The sequence below is a fragment of the Hyperolius riggenbachi genome, chromosome 2, assembly GCF_040937935.1.
Source record: "Hyperolius riggenbachi isolate aHypRig1 chromosome 2, aHypRig1.pri, whole genome shotgun sequence".
NCBI lineage: Eukaryota > Metazoa > Chordata > Amphibia > Anura > Hyperoliidae > Hyperolius > Hyperolius riggenbachi.
This window is the reverse complement of record NC_090647.1, coordinates 139,171,973-139,196,660: the sequence shown is the minus strand read 5'-3', so window position 1 is coordinate 139,196,660 and position 24,688 is coordinate 139,171,973. Positions and strand designations below refer to the sequence as shown.

The following is a 24,688-nucleotide window of genomic DNA, read 5'->3' as shown; positions in this document are numbered from 1 at the left end:
ATCCCTTGTAGCTCATTCTCATCCCAAACGTACAAGGCAACGCTTGAAGACAGGTATGAACTTGAATTGCAATACCACACACTTATCATAATGTATCAATAAGGCATCCCCCTTTCTGCCCTGATTGGCATGACAAGCAATTTCCCAATAAGTGGACTGGGCATGAAGGACAGCCTATGATTTCCTACAAGTGAAATGTCAGACTCTTGGCCATTTGGTCTGTCTTTGAACTGGGAATGTGGACTGAAACCAACCCTTGAATGAAAGAGATTTTATCGATTCAAGGCCATCAGCACCATCCTTACGAGTGCTCACCATTTTGCCCAGACGAAAGGCCCCGCAAAAGGCTGAGTAGAAGGCGAGTTTTAATAGCCTAGTCTCACAACATATTTTCCAGTTCTGACAGCAGTTGTAGAAGTAGGGTGAGATAACTGGGCACCTTTTGCATTTACTTCTGAAAGACTTTCAGGATTTGACCGATCATTCTTCTGAGGCCATGCATAGAAAGTCATCCAGGTAATGTACTAGGCCTTGAAAACACCACTGGAGCCCAACTACCCATTCAGGAAAGAAACTATTAATATGGATTGAAAGCAGGCGAATGGCTTCCAGGGGCCCGCCGCCTACTTCTCCTCCTGCTGTTGCAACCTTTCAGTACTCAATTTGTGCAACTTGTATTATATACTTGTAGGTGAAATTGATGATGCACTACACCCAGCTCTAGGTGCCACTTACCAATGCAGTCTATGCACCATCTCAGGGCCTACTCCTCCTCTTGCTGCCTGTCAGTACTACTATACACTTTTGGGTGGCATTGAAGATGCACTACACCCATCTCTTGATGTCAATTTTCCAAGCCAGTCACCCTGATGACATAAACTGAGGTGCAAGGTTAGTCCGCCAGAGCACCAGGTCAGACACCCAGTATAAAGTCCACAAGGACCAGCACACTCAGGGATTTCTTCCAAAACTCATAGGAATCTTTATTACAAAATCTTCAACATCATAAACATTATTAAAATACGTGAGCTGTCACAGGGACAATCCAGAAATAGAATAACCGCCAAAGACAGTCAATGTCCATCAAAAGCCTAGTCCCCAAGCAGACGGAGTATTTATAGCAGTCCTGTAGACAAAGGTCACCATCATATAGAATGTCCAAACATCATGGCGACAGACACTGGCCAAGAGCTGTTTTGGGCGTACAGCCCATCTTCAAGCCAAGTAAAGTGCACAACCACCACTTTACTGTGGGTGCCATTGCAAGTTTTACATTAGGGCCCCCCCAGCACTCTATATATAACAATTGATATGGAGCACCAAACTTGCCAAGGACAACCACAGTGTCAGAGGTGCAAGAAGGGGATGGGGACAGCTTGTTAGTGATTATTACTATTCAAAGCATCTATAGAAGTGATGATTATTATCAGCACAGAACCAGAAAAATTGCTACTACTGGGGTTGAGGTAGGGCCCCATGGGGCCCCTCTGGCTCCAGGGCCCCGGTGTGGTCGCATCTCATTGTTTTTATAGTATATAAATTAAATAAAACTTACCTCAAGTTGACCCTCCAAAATCTGGACTTCTCTGTATAAGTAGAGGGGTGAAATAGTAGCATAACCACCATGGAAGCTGCCACTTTTGCCACAAAAGGTCCTGTGGGGAGGGGGCCTTGCTTCTTCTTTTGCTTCCCCATACAGAGAAGCACAATGATGGTGCAGGAATCTTACCTTCTCCAGCATTGTGCCCTCTTCCTCTGCAGCTGCACACTCTCTCCCTCTGTCATAGTCTACTGCATGCTGCATGAAGTCATGAAGGATGCAAGAAGACCCAGAACCAAAAGGAAGAAACTGAGCGGCTGCAGAGGAGGAAGGCGGACACCGCATTGGAGGAGGTGAGACAGGGGGTCACACTTGGGGGAAGTGCAGGCGATTTCATACCAATGCAATATCACACAGCAAAATGCAAATTATGTCTTCCTAGCATTTAACTGAATTTAAATGCAGGCAATTATTACAGTAGCTAATGAGTTTCAATCACAAATCACATGCTATAAGTAGTGTATGTAGTTTTTAAAATGCACCAAAACCAAATCCCCAAAATGCAGAGGGATCCTGAAAACGCATTATGTCCATAGTAAAACATTATGTGCATTTTCACATGCGATTTTGCATTACGGCAAAATGCATGCATGACCTCTGCTGAAGACTCAAGCACCAGTGCTGTGCTTTTCTGCATGGGGAGGAGGAGAAGCACCTAACGAGGAAGCACAAGAAGGAGGGGTCTAGGGAAGGGAGGGAAAAAAAAGTCAGCATTTGTTATTTGGGGAGGGGAGAAGAGAATAGCTGTTACCGCCACAGAGCATACTCGCATTCAGAGCACTCCCGTGAGTTACATACTTCTGCACTGCTGATTTCTTGAGTCCCCAGGACCTATCTCTATAAAAGTCAACTGTACAGCACAAACCTGGCTCTGAGATCGCGCGGCAGCTAGGAGCAATGCTCAGGGTGTTACTATTATTTGTCTAAGTGTACTTTGGGGCAAAGGGCTGTGATTTGCTTGCATCTTCTAGAAAAATGTGAAATGGCAGGACATACAGAAGTTGCAGGGTATGACACTGGTGCCATCCCACTGCAGTCCGATTTTGCCTGATCGCAAATGTCCTGCAGGCTGCATTTCTCCTTGTGTCCCTAGCTGCTGGTAAAAATTGTAAAACACAATTTCACGAAAATGGCATTGTAAAATCACATTGCAATCATGATTTTCAGTGTAAAACAGCCTTTATAGGGTTTTTGTCATGGTGTTGGCAGCTCTATGTCCACAATTAGAGCATTAAGCACATGGTTAGTGTACCTGAGAGACGGGGGATAGAGAAAAATATACATACCTGGGGCTTTCTCCAGGCTGATCGCTCCCTTGCTGCTTTCCTGTGCAATTCTCCCCGGAAAGTCCTTCAGTCAGGGACAGCCGGCGCCCGGTGTGGCCAAAATTCCAAATTCGGCTACAAAAGGCGTCTGGTATAGCCGAGATGCCAAATACAGCTACAAAAGGTGCCTGGTGTAGCCGAGATGCACAAATCGGCTACAAAAGGCGCCTGGTATAGCCGAAAAGCTAGTATTAGTTTATAAAGAAGGAGGCTGTAATAGGTGAAATTTGTTGGGCTATAAAAGGGCGCTGGATATAGCTGAGAAAAGTGATCACTATGACCTAACTTCTCCCTACTCTCACACAGAACCCTCCCCTGGTGGAGCCTGACCCATCCCATCCTTTAAATTGATATATTACTAATTTTAAAATGTTATTATGAAGGAAAATGGACCAGGATAGAAACAACATATTTTCTTATGAAATCTTTATAGTATGCGTGACTATGGGTCTGGTTTAAGTGTCCCTCTTTCTCATCTCAAAAAGTTGGGAGGTATGCCCGTTTATGGCTGAAAAAAAATCTCTGCTATAAGAGGGCGACCTTTTGTAGCCTAATCAACCTTGTAGCCGAGTCAAAAACTTGGGCGCCCTTTTTACTACCTTGAAGCCGAGATTTGCAGAAAATACCATTGAAATCTAGGGAGGCACCCTTTTCCGGGTCAGTGAAAAATGGCGCCCAGCACCGTTTGATAAAAATGGCGCCCCATTCACTTACATTATCAAACGATATTTATCGTTTTAAAAGGTTAAAAAACGGCGCCGACCTTTTGAACGAAATTTATCGTTTTAAAACTTTTTTTTTGTCCTGCCTGAACGATATTTATCGTTTTAACCCCTGCTTTGCTGTCGTTTGGAAAATACATGCCCGCCAGCTTTAATGTTTAATAGCAAAGCCCCCATTAAAAGCTAAACCCACCAAATTTGCAGGGAATGTCAAGAAGAAAATTGTGAACAAGAGGAAAAACATTTTTTTTCAAAAAGACCTTATAGTTTTTTGAGAAAATCGATTTTGAATATTCTTCTTCTGACCGTGGGAAAATTAAACGCCCACCAACTTTAGCGGTTAATAGCAAAGCCCCTTTAAATACCAGAAACACCAAATGTGTAGGGAATGTTAAGAAGAATAGTGGGAACACGAAGAAAAAAAATTGTTCAAAAAGACCTTATAGTTTTTGAGAAAATTGATTTTAAATCTTCAAAGAGGAAAATGTATCTATTTAAATCGCGTACTGACATTTCAGCGGCGGAAACAATTCCCGCCGACTTTAACAGTTAATAGCAAAGTCCCCTTAAATCCTAGCAACACCAAATTTGCAGGATATGTTAAAAAAGATACTGGGAAAAAATATTTAAAAAAAAAAATTGTAAAATTTTATTTATTTTTTTTTCAAATTTAAATTTTTGCGATATGTTCAGAGTGTGGGAAATTTTTTTGAAAAATATGATGTGGGGTCCCCCCTCCCGAGCCTCTGTAACCCCTTGTCTCCCATGCAGGCTGGGATAGCCAGAATGCGGAGCCCCAGCCGACTGGGGCTTCGCACCCTGAGCTATACCAGCCCACATGGTCCACGGTATGGGGGGGCTCCGGGGGGAGGGGCAGCCAAGCCTTCCCCTCCCCCCCAGAGCCCTTGTCCAATCCATGGACAAGGGGCTCTTCCCCACCTCCGGTGCCCCAGGAGGAGGTGGGGGCGACGGCTCCCTGGGGGGGGGGTTCATGGTGGCATCTGGGAGTCCCTTTTAAGAAGGGGACCCCCAGATGCCCACCCCCCTCCCAGGAGAAATGAGCATAGGGGTACAAAGTACCCCTTACCCATTTCCACAAAGGGTTAAATGAAATAAAAACACAACCGCGAGAAAAGTCCTTTAATGTTCTAAATTAACCACAAATACTTACCTGTACCTTTAAGAAAAAAATCCCACGCCAATCAGGTCCCACGACAGTATCCTCTATCTTGCGATCTTCTGATGCATCTTGATTGAAGATCTCCGCCGCCCCGACGCCACACACGCCGCCTCCAGTATAGCTGAGAGTGCGTCTATAGAGTAAGGGTAAGGGTGACAGGTGGGGGGAGGCAGGGAGGGCAGCGCGAGCCAGCGGTAATGCGTCTATATAGATGCACTCTCAGCTATACTTTGTATAACTGAGAACAAAAAGCATCTTTAAATTTTGGCTCCAAGGCTCCCCATTGGTTCCTTATCGACCAATGTGGATCTCCCTAAAATTTAAAGATGCTTTTTGCTCTAAGCTATACTAAGTATAGCTGAGAGCAGTGCGGCGGAGGCGGCGTGTGTGGCGTCGGGCAGGTGGAGATCTTCAATCAACATGTATCAGAAGGTCGCAAGATAGAGGATACTGTCATGGGACCTAATTGACGTGGGTACAGGTAAGTATTTCTGAAGATCGCAAGACAGAGGATACTGTCGTCGTGGGACATAACAGATTATAGCGCGGGACCTTTTCCGAGGATAATGGCGTGGGAATTTTTTCTTAAAGGTACCGGTAAGTATTTCTGAAGATCGCAAGATGGAGGATACTGTCGTGGGACCTAATTGGCGTGGCAATTTTTTCTTAAAGGTAAAGGTAAGTATTTCTGGTTAATTTAGAACATTAAAGGACTTTTCTCGTGGTTGTGTTTTTATTTCATTTAACCCTTTATGGAAATGAGTAAGGGGTACTTTGCACCCCTATACTCATTTCTCCTGGGAGGGGGGCAGGCATCTGGGTTCCCCTTCTTAAAGGGGACTCCCAGATGCCACCATGAACCCCCCCCCAGGGAGTCGTCGCCCCCACCTCCTCCTGGGGCACCGGAGGTGGGGAAGAGCCCCTTGTCCATGGATTGGACAAGGGCTCTGGGGGGAGGGGAAGGCCCCCCCATACCGTGGACCATGCGGGCTGGTATAGCTCATTCTGGCTATCCCAGCCTGCATGGGAGACAAGGGGTTACAGAGGCTCGGGAGGGGGGAACCCACGTCATTTTTTTCAAAAAATTTCCCACACTCTGAACATATCCCAAAAATTTAAATTAAAAAAAAAAATAAACAAAATGTTTCAATTTTTTTTTTAAATATTGTTTCCTAGTATCTTTTTAACATATCCTGCAAATTTGGTGTTGCTAGGATTTAAGGGGACTTTGCTATTAACTGCTAAAGTCGGCGGGAATTGTATCCGCCGCTGAAATGTCAGTACGCGATTTAAATAGATACATTTTCCTCTTTGAAGATTTAAAATCAATTTTCTCAAAAACTATAAGGTCTTTTTGAACAATTTTTTTTATTCGTGTTCCCACTATTCTTCTTAACATTCCCTACACATTTGGTGTTTCTGGCATCTAAAGGGGCTTTGCTATTAACCACTAAAGTCGGCGGGCGTTTAATTTTCCCACGGTCAGAAGAAGAATATTCAAAATCGATTTTCTCAAAAACTATAAGGTCTTTTTGAAAAAAATGTTTTTCCTCTTGTTCACAATTTTCTTTTTAACATTCCCTGCAAATTTGGTGGTTTTAGCTTTTAAGGGGGCTTTGCTATTAAACATTAACCTTCCTGGCGGTAAGCCCGAGCTGAGCTCGGGCTATGCCGCCGGAAGGCACCGCTCAGGCCCCGCTGGGCCGATTTGCATAATTTTTTTTTCCTGCACGCAGCTAGCACTTTGCTAGCTGCGTGCAGTGCCCGATCGCCGCCGCTACCCGCCGATCCGTCGCTATCCGTCGCGCCGCAGCCGCCCCCACCCCAGACCCCGTGCGCTGCCTGGCCAATCAGTGCCAGGCAGCTCTATGGGGTGGATCGGAATCCCCTATGACGTCACGACGTCGTTGACGTCGGTGACGTCATCCCGCCCCGTCGCCATGGCGACAGGGGAAGCCCTCCAGGAGATCCCGTTCTTTGAACGGGATCTCCTGATCGCTACATGAAAAAAAAAAAAAAAAATAAAAAAAAAAGATTTGCTGCCCCCTGGCGATTTCTTAGCAAACCGCCAGGAGGGTTAAAGCCGGTGGGCATGTATTTTCCAAACGGCAGCAAAGCAGGGGTTAAAGCGATAAATATCGTTCAGGCAGGATTAAAAAAAATATTTTAAAACGATAAATTTCGTTCAAAAGGTCTGCACTATTTTAACCTTTAAAACGATAAATATAATTTTAAACATATATCGGGCAAAAGGTGGCGACATTATTTAGCCGGCGCCATTTTTCACTGGACGCTAGTGATGGGCGAACATCCAGATGTTCGGGTTCGAGAACGTTCGGCCGAACGGTGTCCCGATGTTCGGTACGTTCGTGCCGAACACCGAACATAATGGAAGTCAATGGGGACCCGAACTTTCCTGCTTTGCAAAGCCTCCTTACATGTAACATAGACCAAATTTTCAGGGTATGTGGACAGGGGGGGGGTGGGTATAAGAGGAAACTATTTTTTTCCGAAAGGACCTTATAGTTTTTGAGAAAAACGATTTTTAAGTTTCAAAGGGAAATTGTCTTTTAAATGCGGAAAATGTCAGGTTTTTTTGGCACAGGTAACAACAATCTTGTATTATTTTCAAAGCAAAGCAATGAGTTTTGTCGCCATGCAGTGATTAATAAATAGAAATGGGATATTACGAAAAGTGGCAACGCTAAGCCATCACAGATGTTCATGGTCCTTGGTCGGGGTTGGACTCGGGGAGTGTTGCGTAGTCGTTTCCAATCCACGATTGATTCATTTTAATTTGTGTCAGCCGGTCTGCATTTGCTGTGGAGAGGCGGATACGCCGATCTGTAATGATGCCTCCGGCAGCACTGAAACAGCGTTCGGACATAACGCTGGCTGCAGGACAAGCCAGCACCTCTATTGCGTACATTGCCAGTTCGTGCCAGATGTGTAGCTTAGAGACCCAATAATTGAAGGGTGCAGATGGATTGTTCAACACGGCTACGCCATCTGACATGTAGTCCTTGACCATCTTCTGCAGGCGATCGGTGTTGGAGGTGGAACTGGGCGATTGCTGTTCTGTGGGCTGCTGCATGGGTGTCATAAAATTTTGCCACTCCAAGGACACTGCCGATACCATTCCCTTGTGGGCACTACCTGCAGCTTGCGTTCTTTGTTCCCCTCCTCGTCCTGGGTTAGCGGAAGTCAGTCTGTCGGCGTGGAACTGGCTAGAGGAGGAGGAGGATGTCAATCTCCTCTCTAATGTCTCCACAAGGGCCTGCTGGTATTCTTCAATTTTGACCTTTCTGACACTTTCTCCAATGAGTTTTGGAACATTGTCTTTGTACCGTGGATCCAGAAGGGTATAAACCCAGTAATCCACGTCGTCCAGAATTCGAACAACACGCGGGTCGCGTTCAATGCAGTCTAGCATGAATTGAGCCATGTCTGCCACAGTCCTAACAGAATCCTCATCATGTTCTTCTGAGCTTGACGCACCCTCATCATCATCACCAGCATCACGCCGTCGCCCACCTTCTTCCTCGTCTTCTTCTGCTGTCCATTCCCGCTGAATCGTGGAAGTCCAACGTGCACCGCTCTGTCCCTCGGCAGTGGGGGCATCCAAGTCCTGCTCCAACTCCAGCTGTTCCTCGTCCTCTTCTTCAGCATAGCTGGGAGGACCAGCGTTTCCTGAGGCAGATTGTCTGATGTTGGTATCATCATCACGCTGATCGTTGTCCTCTTGAGATTTCCCCACTTGCATCCTGACTGAGGCTTCCTTGATCTGCAACATTGATCACCGCTCACAAGCAACGTGGATTGCTCAAAATTTTGGAGGACTTGGCAGAGGTCCAACATGGTGGCCCAATCAGATCCACAGAAGCTTGGTAGCTGCCCGGATGCGCCTCGGTACTGCGCCGTCATGTACTGGACCACTGCACTCTTCTGCTCGCAAAAGCGTGCTAGCATATGCAGCGTCGAATTCCAGCGTGTGGGTACGTCACACACCAAGCGATGGTTCGGTAGATTGAACCGCTCCTGCATCTTGGTGAGTCCCTCCGAAGCGGTACTGGACTTTCGGAAATATTTGGCCACTCGTCGCACCTTCAGCAGAAGATCTGCCACACCTGGGTATGTCCTCAGGAACCGTTGAACAACTAGGTTCATAACGTGTGCCAGGCAAGGGATGTGTCTCAGCTTAGCCAACTTTAAAGCGCGAATGAGATTGCTCCCATTGTCACACACAACCATGCCTGGTTTCAGGTCCAGCGGTGCCAGCCACAAATCGGTCAGTTCCTTGATTCCCTTCCAAATTTCTTCACCTGTGTGCTGCTTATCTCCAAGGCAGATCAGCTTCAGTAAGGCTTGCTGACGCATGGCAACAGCTGTGCTGCACTGCTTCCACGATGACCCTATTGCTGGGTTACCGATGCCGGATGAGGTACAGCTTAGTGATGCTCAAATACCCCTTTTTAAAATTCGAGTTTGGTCGAATTCGAATAGTAAATTATTCGAGGTCAGTCGAATATTCGAGTCGAATAATTTTTACTATTCGATTCGACCTCGGACTTCGAGCTCACTATTCGAGTCGGTATTCGAGCTAACTATTCGAGCTGACTATTCGAATTGGCCTTAAATAGCTTCCAACACTTGTTTTGAGGGTGAATGATGCAAGAAACCTCTTTTTTTCCAAGTAACAACAGCAAGTGATTATGTGGGGATGTTCCTTTAAAAAAAAATGTGGAAAGAGAAGTTGTGTCCTTAATTTTGTTCAGTAGTGTTACTGTATATACTTGTTCTTCTTCTTCTTTATCTTTCTTCTTCTTCTTCTCGATCTTCTTCTTCTATATTGTCTTCATCTTCATCTTCATCTTCATCTTCATCTTCTTCTTCCTCTTCCTCTTCCTCTTCCTCTTCCTCTTCTTCCTCTTCTTCTTCTTCTTCTTCTTCTTCTTCTTCTTCTTCTTCTCCTTCTTCTTCTTCTTCTTCTTCTTCTTCTTCTTCTTCATCATCTTCTTCATCATCTTCTTCATCTTCTTCTTCTTCTTCATCTTCATCTTCTCCTTCCTTTTCAATATCGTCTTCTTCTTCTTCACGTATTTCTCTTTTCAATTTTTTTTTTAAAGAAATGCAGCTATTTTTGAGCGTAACAAATAGCTGGTGGGCGCACGCATGTTGGAAGCGCCATTGTATGTGCTCCCTGGCAGTGGAAACACAAAGACAGCAGGAGGTAAATTCAGCAGCAGGAGGAGGAGGATGAGTGTGTGGCAGCAGGCAGTCAATGAGGCAGGCAGCTCGCCGTGACATAATAGCCCTGGTACCTAGCGGTGATACCAGGGCTGTAAATAAACACAACAGGAGGTCCCAGACAGCGGTCGTGCAGCCCACATTGTGTCCAATACACAACTGGGACAACACAGTTTTCAACCCGGGCACCTCAGAAAAATTAAACCTTTTTTTTTTTTTAATGGTTTGTTTGGTTTTTGGTTTTGCAACCAATATAGCTATTGTTTGACGTAATAGCTGGTGGCAGAGTGGCAGCAGAAGGTAAATCATCTGTGTACCCTGGCAGTGGGAAACACAGACAGACAGCAGCAGCAGGAGGAGGAATGGAGGAGTAGGCGAGCAGCTATTGTTTGACGTAATAGCTGGTGGCAGAGTGGCAGCAGAAGGTAAATCATCTGTGTACCCTGGCAGTGGGAAACACAGACAGACAGCAGCAGCAGCAGCAGGAGGAGGTATGGAGGAGCAGTGTGAGTGTGGCAGCAGGTAGGCAGCGTGACATAATAGCCCTGGTACCTAGCGGTGATACCAGGGCTGTAAATAAACACAACAGGAGGTCCCAGACAGCGGTCGTGCAGCCCACATTGTGTCCAATACACAACTGGGACAACACAGTTTTCAACCCGGGCACCTCAGAAAAATTAAACCTTTTTTTTTTTTTTAATGGTTTGTTTGGTTTTTGGTTTTGCAACCAATATAGCTATTGTTTGATGTAATAGCTGGTGGCAGAGTGGCAGCAGAAGGTAAATCATCTGTGTACCCTGGCAGTGGGAAACACAGACAGACAGCAGCAGCAGGAGGAGGAATGGAGGAGTAGGCGAGCAGCTATTGTTTGACGTAATAGCTGGTGGCAGAGTGGCAGCAGAAGGTAAATCATCTGTGTACCCTGGCAGTGGGAAACACAGACAGACAGCAGCAGCAGCAGCAGGAGGAGGTATGGAGGAGCAGTGTGAGTGTGGCAGCAGGTAGGCAGCGTGACATAATAGCCCTGGTACCTAGCGGTGATACCAGGGCTGTAAATAAACACAACAGGAGGTCCCAGACAGCGGTCGTGCAGCCCACATTGTGTCCAATACACAACTGGGACAACACAGTTTTCAACCCGGGCACCTCAGAAAAATTAAACCTTTTTTTTTTTTTAATGGTTTGTTTGGTTTTTGGTTTTGCAACCAATATAGCTATTGTTTGACGTAATAGCTGGTGGCAGAGTGGCAGCAGAAGGTAAATCATCTGTGTACCCTGGCAGTGGGAAACACAGACAGACAGCAGCAGCAGGAGGAGGAATGGAGGAGTAGGCGAGCAGCTATTGTTTGACGTAATAGCTGGTGGCAGAGTGGCAGCAGAAGGTAAATCATCTGTGTACCCTGGCAGTGGGAAACACAGACAGACAGCAGCAGCAGCAGCAGGAGGAGGTATGGAGGAGCAGTGTGAGTGTGGCAGCAGGTAGGCAGCGTGACATAATAGCCCTGGTACCTAGCGGTGATACCAGGGCTGTAAATAAACACAACAGGAGGTCCCAGACAGCGGTCGTGCAGCCCACATTGTGTCCAATACACAACTGGGACAACACAGTTTTCAACCCGGGCACCTCAGAAAAATTAAACCTTTTTTTTTTTTTAATGGTTTGTTTGGTTTTTGGTTTTGCAACCAATATAGCTATTGTTTGACGTAATAGCTGGTGGCAGAGTGGCAGCAGAAGAAGGTAATTCTGTGTACGCTGGCAGTGGGAAACACAGACAGACAGCAGAAGGGCAGTACACAGCAGCCCACTGTAGGTGTAAAATGTGTGGCTGCAGGCGACGTAATAGTCAAAGTGAACCAGGCTGGCTTAGTGAGCAGGAGCCAGGAGGTGGTAAAGGGTGGTAAGGCACATTAACGATGGTTCCGGCAGCCAGTTCATGTCCCCCTCTCGCCGACAACAGGGGCCAGGAACTCGCCTTCCACCCACGCCTGGTTCATCTTGAGAAACGTCAGTCTGTCCACAGACTTGTGAGACAGACGTGAGCGTTTCTCGGTGACCACGCCACCAGCTGCACTGAAGCAGCGCTCGGACAGCACGCTGGAAGGGGGGCAGGACAGCACTTCCAGGGCGTACTGCGCCAGCTCGCTCCAGATCTCCATGCGCTTGACCCAATACTCCATGGGATCAACAGGGGCATCGCTGTCAAGCCCGCTGTACGACCCCATGTAGTCAGCCACCATGCGGGTCAGGCGCTGGCTGTGACCGGAGGAGGATGCTGCTGCATGCATCTCCTCTCTAGTCACTGCTGCCGGAGCCTCTACAGTCCTGTAGAGCTCGTGGCTGAGAGACAGCAGGTCTGTGGGGCGCTTGCTGCTGCTGGATGCAGGCACCTGCTGCTGCCTCTGTGCTGGCTGCTGGACAGTGGGGGTGGAAGGCTGGGGGAAGGCTTCCTCCAAGCGCTCAACAAGGGCCTGCTGCAAGCTCCTTATTTGTTGCGCTGGGTCTCCTCCTGCAGGCGGCAGGAACTGGCTCAACTTCCCCTTGAGGCGTGGGTCCAACATCATGCTGATCCAGATGTCCTCCCTCTGCTTCATCTGGATCACCCTGGGGTCCCTGCGCAGGCACGTCAGCATGTGCGCTGCCATTGGGAAGAGGCGGGCCACGTCTGCTGGCACATCGACGTCAGTGCTGTCCTCATCCTCCTCCTCTGCCGCCTCATCCTCTCTCCACCCCCGCACCAACTCAGCTGCGCTGTGCTGATCCCCCTCATCAGCAGCCAGGTCAGGGACCTCCACCAAGTCCTCCTCCTCCTCCCCCTCAGAGGTGGACTGCGCAGCTGGTTGCCGCTCCTGCTGGTCCAAGGCTGCCGCTCCCTGTTCCAGCAAAGCATCGAGGGCCCTGTTCAGCAGAGAAACCAGGGGCACCCACTCGCAGACCATAGCATGGTCCCTGCTCACCATGTTTGTGGCCTGCAGGAAGGGAGCCAGCACTAAGCACACCTGCTGCATGTGCCTCCAGTCATCATCGGGGACGATGGACGGGAAGTTGCTGGTCTTGTCCCTTCTCAGAGCTGCGGAAACAGTGGCCAGGGCAAGGTACTGTTTGACAGCGCGCCTCTGTTCAACCAGACGCTCCAACATCGCCAGGGTGGAGTTCCAGCGAGTCGGAACGTCAAGGATCAGCCGATGGCGTGGCAGATCCAGCTCCTTTTGCACGTCTTCCAGGCTCGCACAGGCTGCAGCCGAGCGCCGGAAGTGACGCACAACATTCCTTGCCGTTTCCAGCAGTTCGCCCATCCCCTGGTAGGTGCGCAGGAACTTCTGCACCACCAGGTTCAGCACGTGGGCAAGACAGGGGATGTGGGTCAGGTTTCCCCTGTCTATTGCGGCAACCAGATTGGCCCCATTGTCGGCCACCACCTCTCCGACTCTGAGGCCTCTGGGGGTCAGCCAAATCCTCTCCTGCTCCTGGAGTTTGGCCAACACATGGGTTGCCGTCAGCTTGGTCTTCCCAAGGCTGACCAAGTGCAGCAGCGCTTGGCAGTGGCGGGCCTTCACGCTGCTGCTGAGGCGGGGGGTTTGGCCAGGTGTGCCGGAGGATGGCAGAGGATCGGAGGAACCTGCTGCAGTTCCCCTGAGCCTGCGGGGTGGCACTACCCACTGTGTTGCTGCTGCTGCTGTGCCCGCTGCTGCTCTCCCATCCTCACCCCCTTCCACCAAGCTGACCCAGTGGACAGTGAAGGACAGGTAGCGGCCTGTCCCGAAGCGGCTGCTCCAGGAGTCCATGGTGACGTGGACCCTTTCACCAACCGCGTGCTCCAGCCCTCGCTCCACATTGGCCATCACAAAGCGGTGCAGTGCAGGAATGGCCTTGCGGGAGAAAAAGTGTCTGCTGGGGAGCTGCCAGTCTGGGGCTGCGCAAGCAAGCAGCGCACGAATGTCGCTCCCCTCCTGCACGAGCGTGTACGGCAGGAGTTGGGAGCACATGGCCCGTGCCAGCAAGCCGTTCAGCTGCCACACGCGACGGCTGCTGGGAGGCAGAGCCCTAACCACCCCCTGGAAGGACTCGCTCAAAAGGCTCTGGCGTGGCCTTTTGCTGACACGGGAATCAGCAGACACAGCAGAGGAGGCCACTGAGGACTGGCTGCCAGAACAGGCCTCAGTGTCGGCGGCAGGAGTTGCAGAGGGGGGAGGAGCAGTGCGTTTGGGCACTCCTGCTGGTGCTGCTGGAGGAGCAGGAGGGCGGGTGGCTGCTGTTGCTGCTGCTGCTGCTGAAGGCTGTGCAGTGATGGGTGTGGTGCCACTGCCAGCACCAGATGCCTTCAGCCTCTGGAACTCCTCATGCTGGTGGAAATGTTTAGCCGCAAGGTGGTTGATGAGCGAGCTGGTGCTGAACTTTAAGGGGTCTGCACCTCTGCTCAACTTCCGCTGACAGTGGTTGCAAGTGGCGTACTTGCTGTACACAGTGGGCATGGTGAAAAAGCGCCAGATTGGTGACAGAAACATCCCCCTACGGCATGGAAGCGCTGCTGCCTGTCTCCCTGTGGTGGTTGGGGGGGGGGGCTTGGGTGCGGCTGGTGGTGGTACTGGCTGATGCTGCTGCTGCTGCTGCTGAGCCTGAGACACCAGCAGGGTGTGGGACGCTGCCAATGCTTGCAATGATGCGCCTCCTTGCAAGGCCCACAAGCGCATCCTCCTCCTCCTCCTCAGAGCTGCTGAGGACGACATCCCCTGGAGGTGGTGGCACCCAGTCTCTGTCTGTCACCGGGTCATCATCATCATGCCCCTCCTGAAACATGTCCTGCTGGGATGATGACCCCCCAAACTCCTCTCCTGATGCATGGATGGGACGCTTGACTGTCGCCACAGTCTTGCTGTCCAATCCCTCCTCCCCCAAAGTGCCCATCAGCATCTCCTCCTCAAAATCGCCAACAACAGCAGACAATACCCTGATGGTGCCTGGGGTAAAAAGACTGCTGAGTGACAGGTCGGCGACTGATGGTGAACTGGCCTCCTCCCCAGGCCCTGCTGGGCGGCTGCTGCGAACAGGGGTGGTGGTGGTGGTGGTGGTGAGGGTGGAGGCCTCGGATGCAGAGCTGATGGCGGGCTGCTCATCCTCCGTCATGAGTTGCACCACAGTGTCTGCATCCTTTTCCTCAATGGGACGTTTCCGACCCGGCTGGAGGAAAATGGGAGCAGGTGCTACACGCTGCTGCTGCTGTGTCTCTGCAGCGTGAGTTGCAGATGCTCCTGCTGGGCGGCGCCCAAGGCGTCCACGGCCAGTGGCTATGGGAGGAATGTTAGCCACTGACGCTGCTGCTGCTGCTGCGGAACTGTGCATGGTGGCGCGCCCGCGGCCGCGGCTTGCCACAATGCTGCTCCCTCTCCTCCTGATTCCCTTGCTGCCCTTCCCCTTGCCCAAACCGCGCTGGCTGCCACTTCCAGACATCTTCAATGTTTTGGGCGTATAGACAAAAGTTTTTTAAAAGGGCGGGTGAAAAGTGGGGTACTTTAATGGAGTGGGTTGGTTGGTGAGGTGACTGAGTGAGTGTCCCCTAGTACAGTAAGTAAGTAGTAACAGTCAGGAAGTACAACTAGCAGTTACAATAATCAGTAGTAATCACAAGTAAATTTAGTGTGTGTACACTCAGACAGTGAGTGCACGCACGCAGGAGCTAGTAGCCTATGAACACAGTGACTGAGTGTCCTAGACTCCTAGTACAGTAAGAGTAAGTAGTAACAGTAAGTAGAACTAACTAATTACAATAATCAATCAGCGATCAGAAGGAAATGGAGTGTGGGTGTGTGTACACTCAGACAGTGAGTGCACGCACGCAGGAGCTAGTAGCCTATGAACACAGTGACTGAGTGTCCTAGACTCCTAGTACAGTAAGAGTAAGTAGTAACAGTAAGTAGAACTAACTAATTACAATAATCAATCAGCGATCAGAAGGAAATGGAGTGTGGGTGTGTGTACACTCAGACAGTGAGTGCACGCACGCAGGAGCTAGTAGCCTATGAACACAGTGACTGAGTGTCCTAGACTCCTAGTACAGTAAGAGTAAGTAGTAACAGTAAGTAGAACTAACTAATTACAATAATCAATCAGCGATCAGAAGGAAATGGAGTGTGGGTGTGTGTACACTCAGACAGTGAGTGCACGCACGCAGGAGCTAGTAGCCTATGAACACAGTGACTGAGTGTCCTAGACTCCTAGTTCAGTAAGAGTAAGTAGTAACAGTAAGTAGAACTAACTAATTACAATAATCAATCAGCGATCAGAAGGAAATGGAGTGTGGGTGTGTGTACACTCAGACAGTGAGTGCACGCACGCAGGAGCTAGTAGCCTATGAACACAGTGACTGAGTGTCCTAGACTCCTAGTACAGTAAGAGTAAGTAGTAACAGTAAGTAGAACTAACTAATTACAATAATCAATCAGCGATCAGAAGGAAATGGAGTGTGGGTGTGTGTACACTCAGACAGTGAGTGCACGCACGCAGGAGCTAGTAGCCTATGAACACAGTGACTGAGTGTCCTAGACTCCTAGTACAGTAAGAGTAAGTAGTAACAGTAAGTACAACTAACTAATTACGATAATCAATCAGCGATCAGAAGGAAATAGAGTGTGGGTGGTGTGTGTACACTCAGACAGTGAGTGACCGCACGCAGGAGCTAGTAGCCTATGGACAGTGACTGAGTGTCCTAGACTCCTAGTACAGTAAGAGTAAGTAGTAACAGTAAGTAGAACTAACTAATTACAATAATCAATCAGCGATCAGAAGGAAATGGAGTGTGGGTGTGTGTACACTCAGACAGTGAGTGCACGCACGCAGGAGCTAGTAGCCTATGAACACAGTGACTGAGTGTCCTAGACTCCTAGTACAGTAAGAGTAAGTAGTAACAGTAAGTAGAACTAACTAATTACAATAATCAATCAGCGATCAGAAGGAAATGGAGTGTGGGTGGTGTGTGTACACTCAGACAGTGAGTGACCGCACGCAGGAGCTAGTAGCCTATGGACAGTGACTGAGTGTCCTAGACTCCTAGTACAGTAAGAGTAAGTAGTAACAGTAAGTAGAACTAACTAATTACAATAATCAATCAGCGATCAGAAGGAAATGGAGTGTGGGTGGTGTGTGTACACTCAGACAGTGAGTGACCGCACGCAGGAGCTAGTAGCCTATGGACAGTGACTGAGTGTCCTAGACTCCTAGTACAGTAAGAGTAAGTAGTAACAGTAAGTAGAACTAACTAATTACAATAATCAATCAGCGATCAGAAGGAAATGGGGTGTGGGTGTGTGTACACTCAGACAGTGAGTGCACGCACGCAGGAGCTAGTAGCCTATGGACAGTGACTGAGTGTCCTAGACTCCTAGTACAGTAAGAGTAAGTAGTAACAGTAAGTAGAACTAACTAATTACGATAATCAATCAGCGATCAGAAGGAAATAGAGTGTGTGTTGTGTGTGTACACTCAGACAGTGAGTGCAGTGCGCACACGCAGGAGCTAGTAGCCTATATGAACAGTGACAGTGAGTGTCCCTACGGGTACAGTAAGAGTAAGTAGTAAGTAAGTACAACTAACTAACAATAATCTATCAGTAATCAGAAGGAAATAGAGTGTGTGTACACACAGACAGTGAGTGAGTGCACACACGCAGGAGCTAGCTAGTAGCCTATAAACAGTGACAGTCAGTGAGTGTCCTACTCCTAGTACAGTATAACTACAATACTATTAGTAAAGGACAGCAGAAATACTGGTATAGATGAGAGAAATAAACAGAGGACAGCTGCCCACAGAGGCAAGGCCCCCCTGAGGCCTAAACCTGTAAGCTTGCAGCAGCTGCCTGTCTCTAATGTAACACACAAGCTACTAACTAAAATACAATGTCTATCTAACTAACAACAATATAGGTGTATATGGCAGGTGTAGGTGAGCAAAAACGCTAGGTAAATGATCACAATAGAGCACTTGCTAAGCCAAAGCACAAAGGAGCAACTCTCTCTCTGTACAAGTCTCAGGCAAGCATGGAGAAACGGAACATGGCGGCCGCTATTTATAGGGTAGGGGCTGGCCAGGGTCCCCCTCTGTGATTGGCTGCCGTCAGAGGGCCTGGGAGCCCTCTGATTGGCTCTAAGGACATAAATCTGGGCTATGACGCTATTCGAGCTCGGTACCGAGCTCGAATAGCGCCGGGTTGCTCGAATAGCTCGAATAGTGAATGGGCTATTCGAGTGTACTCGGATAGCCCATTCGAATAGCTACAGCTATTCGGAGCTCGAATACCGAGCTCGAATAGCTGAAAAAGAGCTCGAATATTCGAGCTACTCGAATATTCGAGCTCTGCTGAGCACCACTGGTACAGCTTTGAGAGGCGTTGGAGGAGAAGGAGTCAGAGTCGAGATTGGTGCCTCTGAGGGACGTCGGTCCAGCAGTTTGCGGCGTGGGCAACACCCGCGCCGTAGCCGGTGAGGAGGAGTCGCTGTCAGGCTCCACAAGGTTCACCCAGTGCGCCGTCAGGGAGATTTATCGACCCTGTCCAAAGGCACTCGTCCAGGTGTCTGTGGTGAGGTGAACCTTGCAGGCAACGGCATTTTTCAAGCTTCTGGTTATTTTGCTAACCACGTGCTCATGTAACGCTGGCACTGCAGACCGCGCAAAATAGTATCGGCTGGGAACCACGTAACGTGGGATGGCAAGCGCCATCATGCGCTTGAAGCTGTTTGTCTCCACCACGCGATATGGCAGCATTTCGCAGGCCACAAGCTTGGCTATGCTGGCTGTTAGTGCCACGGCCCGGGGGTCATTTGCTGGCAATTTTCTCTTGCGCTCAAACATCTCCGGGACAGACAACTGAACCGTAGGATCGCACACTGAAGGACAGTTGGTTGTTGTTGTCGTGGTGGTTGAAGACTGGGAAACGTCAAGAGGACTGTTGCGGAAACTGACATCGTCGTCTACTTCGGATGTTTGTGCACCACGTAATGGCTGGGCTGCTGCTGAGGAGGGTCTGGTGACAACGGAGGCAGTGTTGCTAGGAGCTGGAAGCGAGCCGCTACCCTGGCCTTGCGTGTTTGACCACAGAGTGCTATGTTTGGCTACAATGTGGCGGCGCATGCTGGTGGTGGAGAGGTTGTTGACATTTTTCCCCCTGCTCAGTCGGGTCCTGCACACCTTGCAAATCACCATGGTAACATCCACCCTGCAGTCTTCAAAGAAAGCCCAGACTTTTGAGCTCCTGCTTTGCTGGCGAGTTTGCTTCGTGCCTCTTTGGCGTCTCACTTCTACGGCTACGCCTGTTGTGTCCGAAATACCCCGCCTACTTTGTGGCACACGGCAAACTCTTGCAGCAGTGGGTTCTGCAGCAGACTCATCTGTACTGCTGCTATCCCGACGGCGAGGTTCTACCCGATAATCCGGGTCTGTGTCCACATCGTCCAAAACCTCCTCTTCCATCTCCTCATCTGTGACTGTGTCTGTGTGCAGTGGACTAGAGCTCCCCAGAACACCCTCTGCGCACCTCACTCCCATGTCTTCAAGATGTTCTTGGTGGACCTCCTGCAATTCCAATTCCTGCGTACATTGCTCAGGGATTTGGGTGTCTTCGTCCTCGCCTTGCATTTCAATGAGTGGTGCAGTTTCCTCGCACAATGGTTGTGAATCCGGGCACAACATTTCTGGCTGTTCCATTGTTTGTGGGGGTAGGAGTGGGAATAGCTCCTCCGAAGAGCCCATTGTGTCCGTAAATAATTGTTCGGACTGGTTATTTGACCATTGTGTGCATGGTGTAGCTGCTGGTTGTGTCACCTTTGTGCCCACTGGCTCCTTGTAACTGGCAGAGGACCTCGTGCGTGACAAGGATGTGCTGGTGCTGCTGCTGCTTAACCCGCTGCTGGACGCTTGAGAGGTCAACCAATTCACTATCCGGTCCTGCTCTTGTGGATTAGTGAGGGTTGTTTGTCTGGCACACATGGGTGGTATTGAGTGGGTTTTCTTAGGTGCTCCACTGCGGCCTCTACGTGAACCGTCAGGGGAAACACCTCTTCCCTTGCCCCTCCCTCTTTCACTGGATTTCTTCATTATGGTTGTACTGATCCCAGCAGTACATGCACACTGACTGGCAGTACAGTGGCAATAAGACAATGCTATATAGTATGTTATACACTGGTGACGGACGGAAGTACTACTGATCCCAGCAGTACACGCTGACTGTGGCAGTACAGTGGCAATAAGACAATGCTATATAGTATGCTATATACTGGTGACGGACGGAAATACTACTGATCCCAGCAGTACACGCTGACTGTGGCAGTACAGTGGCAATAAGACAATGCTATATAGTATATACTGGTGACGGACGGAAGTACTACTGATCCCAGCAGTACACGCTGACTATTGGAATACAGTGGCAATAAGACAATGCTATATAGTATGCTATATACTGGTGACGGGCGGAAGTACTACTGATCCAAGCAGTACACGCTGACTGTGGCAGTACAGTGGCAATAAGACAATGCTATATAGTATGCTATATACTGGTGACGGACGGAAGTACTACTGATCCCAGCAGTACACGCTGACTGTGGCAGTACAGTGGCAATAAGACAATGCTATATAGTATGCTATACACTGGTGATGGACGTAAGTACTACTGATCCCAGCAGTACACGCTGACTGTGGCAGTACAGTGGCAATAAGACAATGCTATATAGTATATACTGGTGACGGACGGAAGTACTACTGATCCCAGCAGTACACGCTGACTATGGCAGTACAGTGGCAATAAGACAATGCTATATAGTATGCTATATACTGGTGACGGACGGAAGTACTACTGATCCCAGCAGTACACGCTGACTGTGGCAGTACAGTGGCAATAAGACAATGCTATATAGTATGCTATATACTGGTGACGGACGGAAGTACTACTGATCCCAGCAGTACACGCTGACTGTGGCAGTACAGTGGCAATAAGACAATGCTATATAGTATGCTATATACTGGTGATGGACGTAAGTACTACTGATCCCAGCAGTACACGCTGACTGTGGCAGTACAGTGGCAATAAGACAATGCTATATAGTATGCTATACACTGGTGACGGACGGAAGTACTACTGATCCCAGCAGTACACGCTGACTGTGGCAGTACAGTGGCAATAAGACAATGCTATATAGTATTATTTATTTATTTATTTGTTGTATTTATAAAGCGCCAAAATATTACGCAGCGCTGGACATTAATTTAGGTTACAGACAATATTTAGGGGTGACAAACAGCAATATGACAATACAGGAATACAAGAAAACCAGATCACACAGCACAGTATGAGTACAAGGTAATGCTTAGTCAGTCACTGGATGGGAGCATGGAGTTAGGCAAGTTAGGTTCACTCAAATGCATAGCATGGGTGCACAGTAATAGAGGTGCATGATCAGGTAGGACACAAAAGGAGTGAGGACCCTGCCCAAAGGCTTACAATCTAGAGGGAGAGGTAGGGACACGAGAGGTAGGGGACCAGAGTTCGGCTGTGGGTTTAGAGCAATTGTGAGGGGTGGTAGGCAAGAGTGAAAAGGTGAGTTTTGAGGGCCTTCTTGAAGGTGTTGAAGGAGGGGGCTGCCCTAATGGGTGGAGGTAGGGAGTTCCATAGTGTCGGAGCGGCTCTTGAGAAGTCTTGGAGGCGTGCATGGGACTGGGTGATGCGGGGGACGGTCAGGCGAAGTTCATTGGAGGAGCGGAGTGAGCGGCTTGGTGTGTATCTCTGAGTAAGATCAGAAATGTAGGTTGGACAGGTTTTGTGGATGGATTTGTAGGTCAGACACAATATCTTGAATCTGATTCTAGACTGGATAGGAAGCCAGTGGAGGGATTCACGGAGGGGAGCCGCCCTGGTGGAGCGATGGGAGGAGTGGATAATTCTGGCAGCCGCATTCATGATGGACTGCAGTGGGGCTATTCGGGTCTTAGGGAGTCCAGACAGAAGGGCATTGCAGTAGTCGAGGCGGGAAATTATGAGGGCATGGATGAGGAGTTTGGTGGTGGCAGGGGTCAGGAAAGGGCGAATCTTACAGATGTTACGAAGGTGGAAGTTGCAGGACTTTGTGAGGTTTTGGATGTGGGGAGTGAAGGAGAGTGCGGAGTCCAGGGTGACACCCAGACAGCGGGCTTGAGAGGTAGGGTGAATAGTAGTGTGGTTAACAGTGCTATATACTGGTGTATGCTATATACTGGTGACGGACGGAAGTACTACTGATCCCAGCAGTACACGCTGACTGTTGCAGTAAAGTGGCAATAAGACAATGCTATATAGTATGTTATACACTGGTGACGGACGGAAGTACTACTGATCCCAGCAGTACACGCTGACTGGCAGTACAGTGGCAATAGACAATGCTATATACTGGTGGCGGAAGTACTACTGATCCCAGAAGTACACGCTGACTGGCAGTACAGTGGCAAATAGACAATGCTATATACTGGTGGCGGAAGTACTACTGATCCCAGCAGTACAAGCACGCTGACTGGCACTACAGTAGTATGACTAGGAGGATGGGGGGGCCCTGGCTAGCCTAGCTGGTGAGAGAGTCTAACCTGCCTGCCTACCCAAAGCTAAACCCAACTTCAAGTGGCGGAGAAATGACGCGGTTCGGGTATTTATTTACCCGAACCACGTGACCCGCTCGGCCAATCGCAGTGCGAGCCGCGTGTTCGAGCCCGAACCACGTGACCCGCTCGGCCAATCACAGCGCGAGCCGAACGTTCGGGGAACGTTCGGCCATGCGCTGTCAGGCCGAACATAAGTTCGGCCACATGCCCGAACGCATGGAAGAAACCCACAAGGTGTCCGGCGGAGCCCGAACCGAACTCGAACAGCCCAAAATCCGGGCGAACCCGAACAGTGGCGGACACTGTTCGCCCATCACTACTGGACGCCCCTTTTCAACTGATCCCATATAATTTTTCTATCGCACGTGTCAGATACCCTTCAAGTAATTGAATCTGTCCTGCAGAATTGTAGTTTCAGGAGAAGGCAACAGGTGAATGTTGCGGACGTATTGCCATACTGTTGGGATGGGAACAGATCTGGGGACTTTGGTCTCCTGTAGTGAACCTGCTACACATATCATTGATTCTGCAACCAGACTGAGTAAACACATCCACATGTTGTGTCAGAGGGAGGGAAATATGGTGGAGGAAAAGAGACAGGAAACCAGGGCCGGGCCGAGGCATAGGCTGGAGAGGCTCCAGCCTCAGGGCGCAGTGTAGGAGGGGGCGCAGAATTCATTCAGCTGTCATTCCTAATTGTGTTTGAAGCAGAAATAAATAAGAAAAAGGGATACATGGCAGTGACTGCAAGCCAGATAACTAGATATTAAGGTGTTGGGGAGGTTGTGGGCCTTGTGGCGCCTCTTAGTCTAATAGCAATCAGTGTGTGATGGCTGGAGTGGGAGGGATGGAGGGGCGCACTTTGGTGTCTCAGCCTTGGGTGCTGGAGGACCTTGTCCCGGCTCTGCAGGAAACAGTCTATTATTGATACCAATCGTTGTGTAAATATTGTAGTACTCTTATAGGAACGATGGGTTCACAACAGAACAATGTGGTGCAGCTACAGCTTACCGTTCCCTCCTGACTCCTCTTTCACTTGTCTGTATCCAGACTCTGTCTCGTCCTAGGCTGTATACTATGGAGTATGGATAGCTGAAGTTCTAGTCTCTGCTTGTCTTTACTTGTATAAAAACCCTTTCCTGGGTAGTGTGCTCTGCTCCGATTCTCCACAGTGAAGACTATGGAAACAAATACCCATCTAATCAACATTCCCTCTGTTGTAAGTTTCCGGCAAGATAACTTGGTATGTTGATGGACAAACCCACAAAGCATTCTCCAGAGTCAGTCTCTCTAGTCAGTGTTGTTGATCTTCAAGCGCCACCTATTGGCAAGTAGATATATGAATGGCAAGTGGATATATTATGCACAGAGAAAATGTAAAGAATATGTGGGGTCGAATTTTGTAAGTTTATGATAACAGTATACAGTCCAGGCAGTGGCGTAGCAATAGGGGTGCAGAGGTAGCGACCGCATCAGGGCTCTTGGGCTAGAGGGGCCCCTAGAGGCCCACCGCTCAAACACACTATTAGCTCTTTATTGGTCCTGTGCTGATAATATTCATCTCTATAGTTGATGTGAAAAGTAGTAATCATTAACACACCGTTTCCCAATGAAGTACAGAGGGCGGCATTGCAGGAATTGACGCGGCGAGTGGTGGAATGCAAGGAAGTGAGTAAGTTCCCCACTCGCTGCTAAATTGATTTTTAAATGATTTTTAAAAGAAGCTAGCTGGAGGGGGAGCGGGGAAGGGGGGACCCAGGTGAGGGGGGTGACCCTCCTTACCGCCGCTGTGCACACTGCCCCCCTTCCTGCCTGCTACCCCCTTCAGCATGGCGGGCCCTCTCCCCACCCACAGACAGGGCGGGAACACTGGAAACGGATCCGTTTCTGTGTCCAAAGCTGCATGTGTAGAGTAAGGTCTGTTTTTGCATAGATTTTCACTACCCCTCCGTGTATCTGGGATCCATGAAAAACGGCAAATCCGGACTGTCCGTTCAGTTTTTTAGC

General features: G+C 49.1%; 1 protein-coding gene across 2 annotated transcripts in view; it reads right to left on the bottom strand.

Moving 5' to 3' along the window:
• The window catches only part of LOC137545832 (retinol dehydrogenase 7-like), a 65,875-nt gene extending 42,033 nt beyond the window's left edge, over positions 1–23,842 (bottom strand). For both annotated transcript variants that reach the window (XM_068267509.1, XM_068267511.1), the window contains exon 1: positions 23,693–23,842. The gene's annotated coding sequence lies outside the window, so the exon portion shown is untranslated. The remainder of the gene's footprint in view (positions 1–23,692) is intronic.
• Positions 23,843–24,688: the final 846 nt, after the last annotated feature.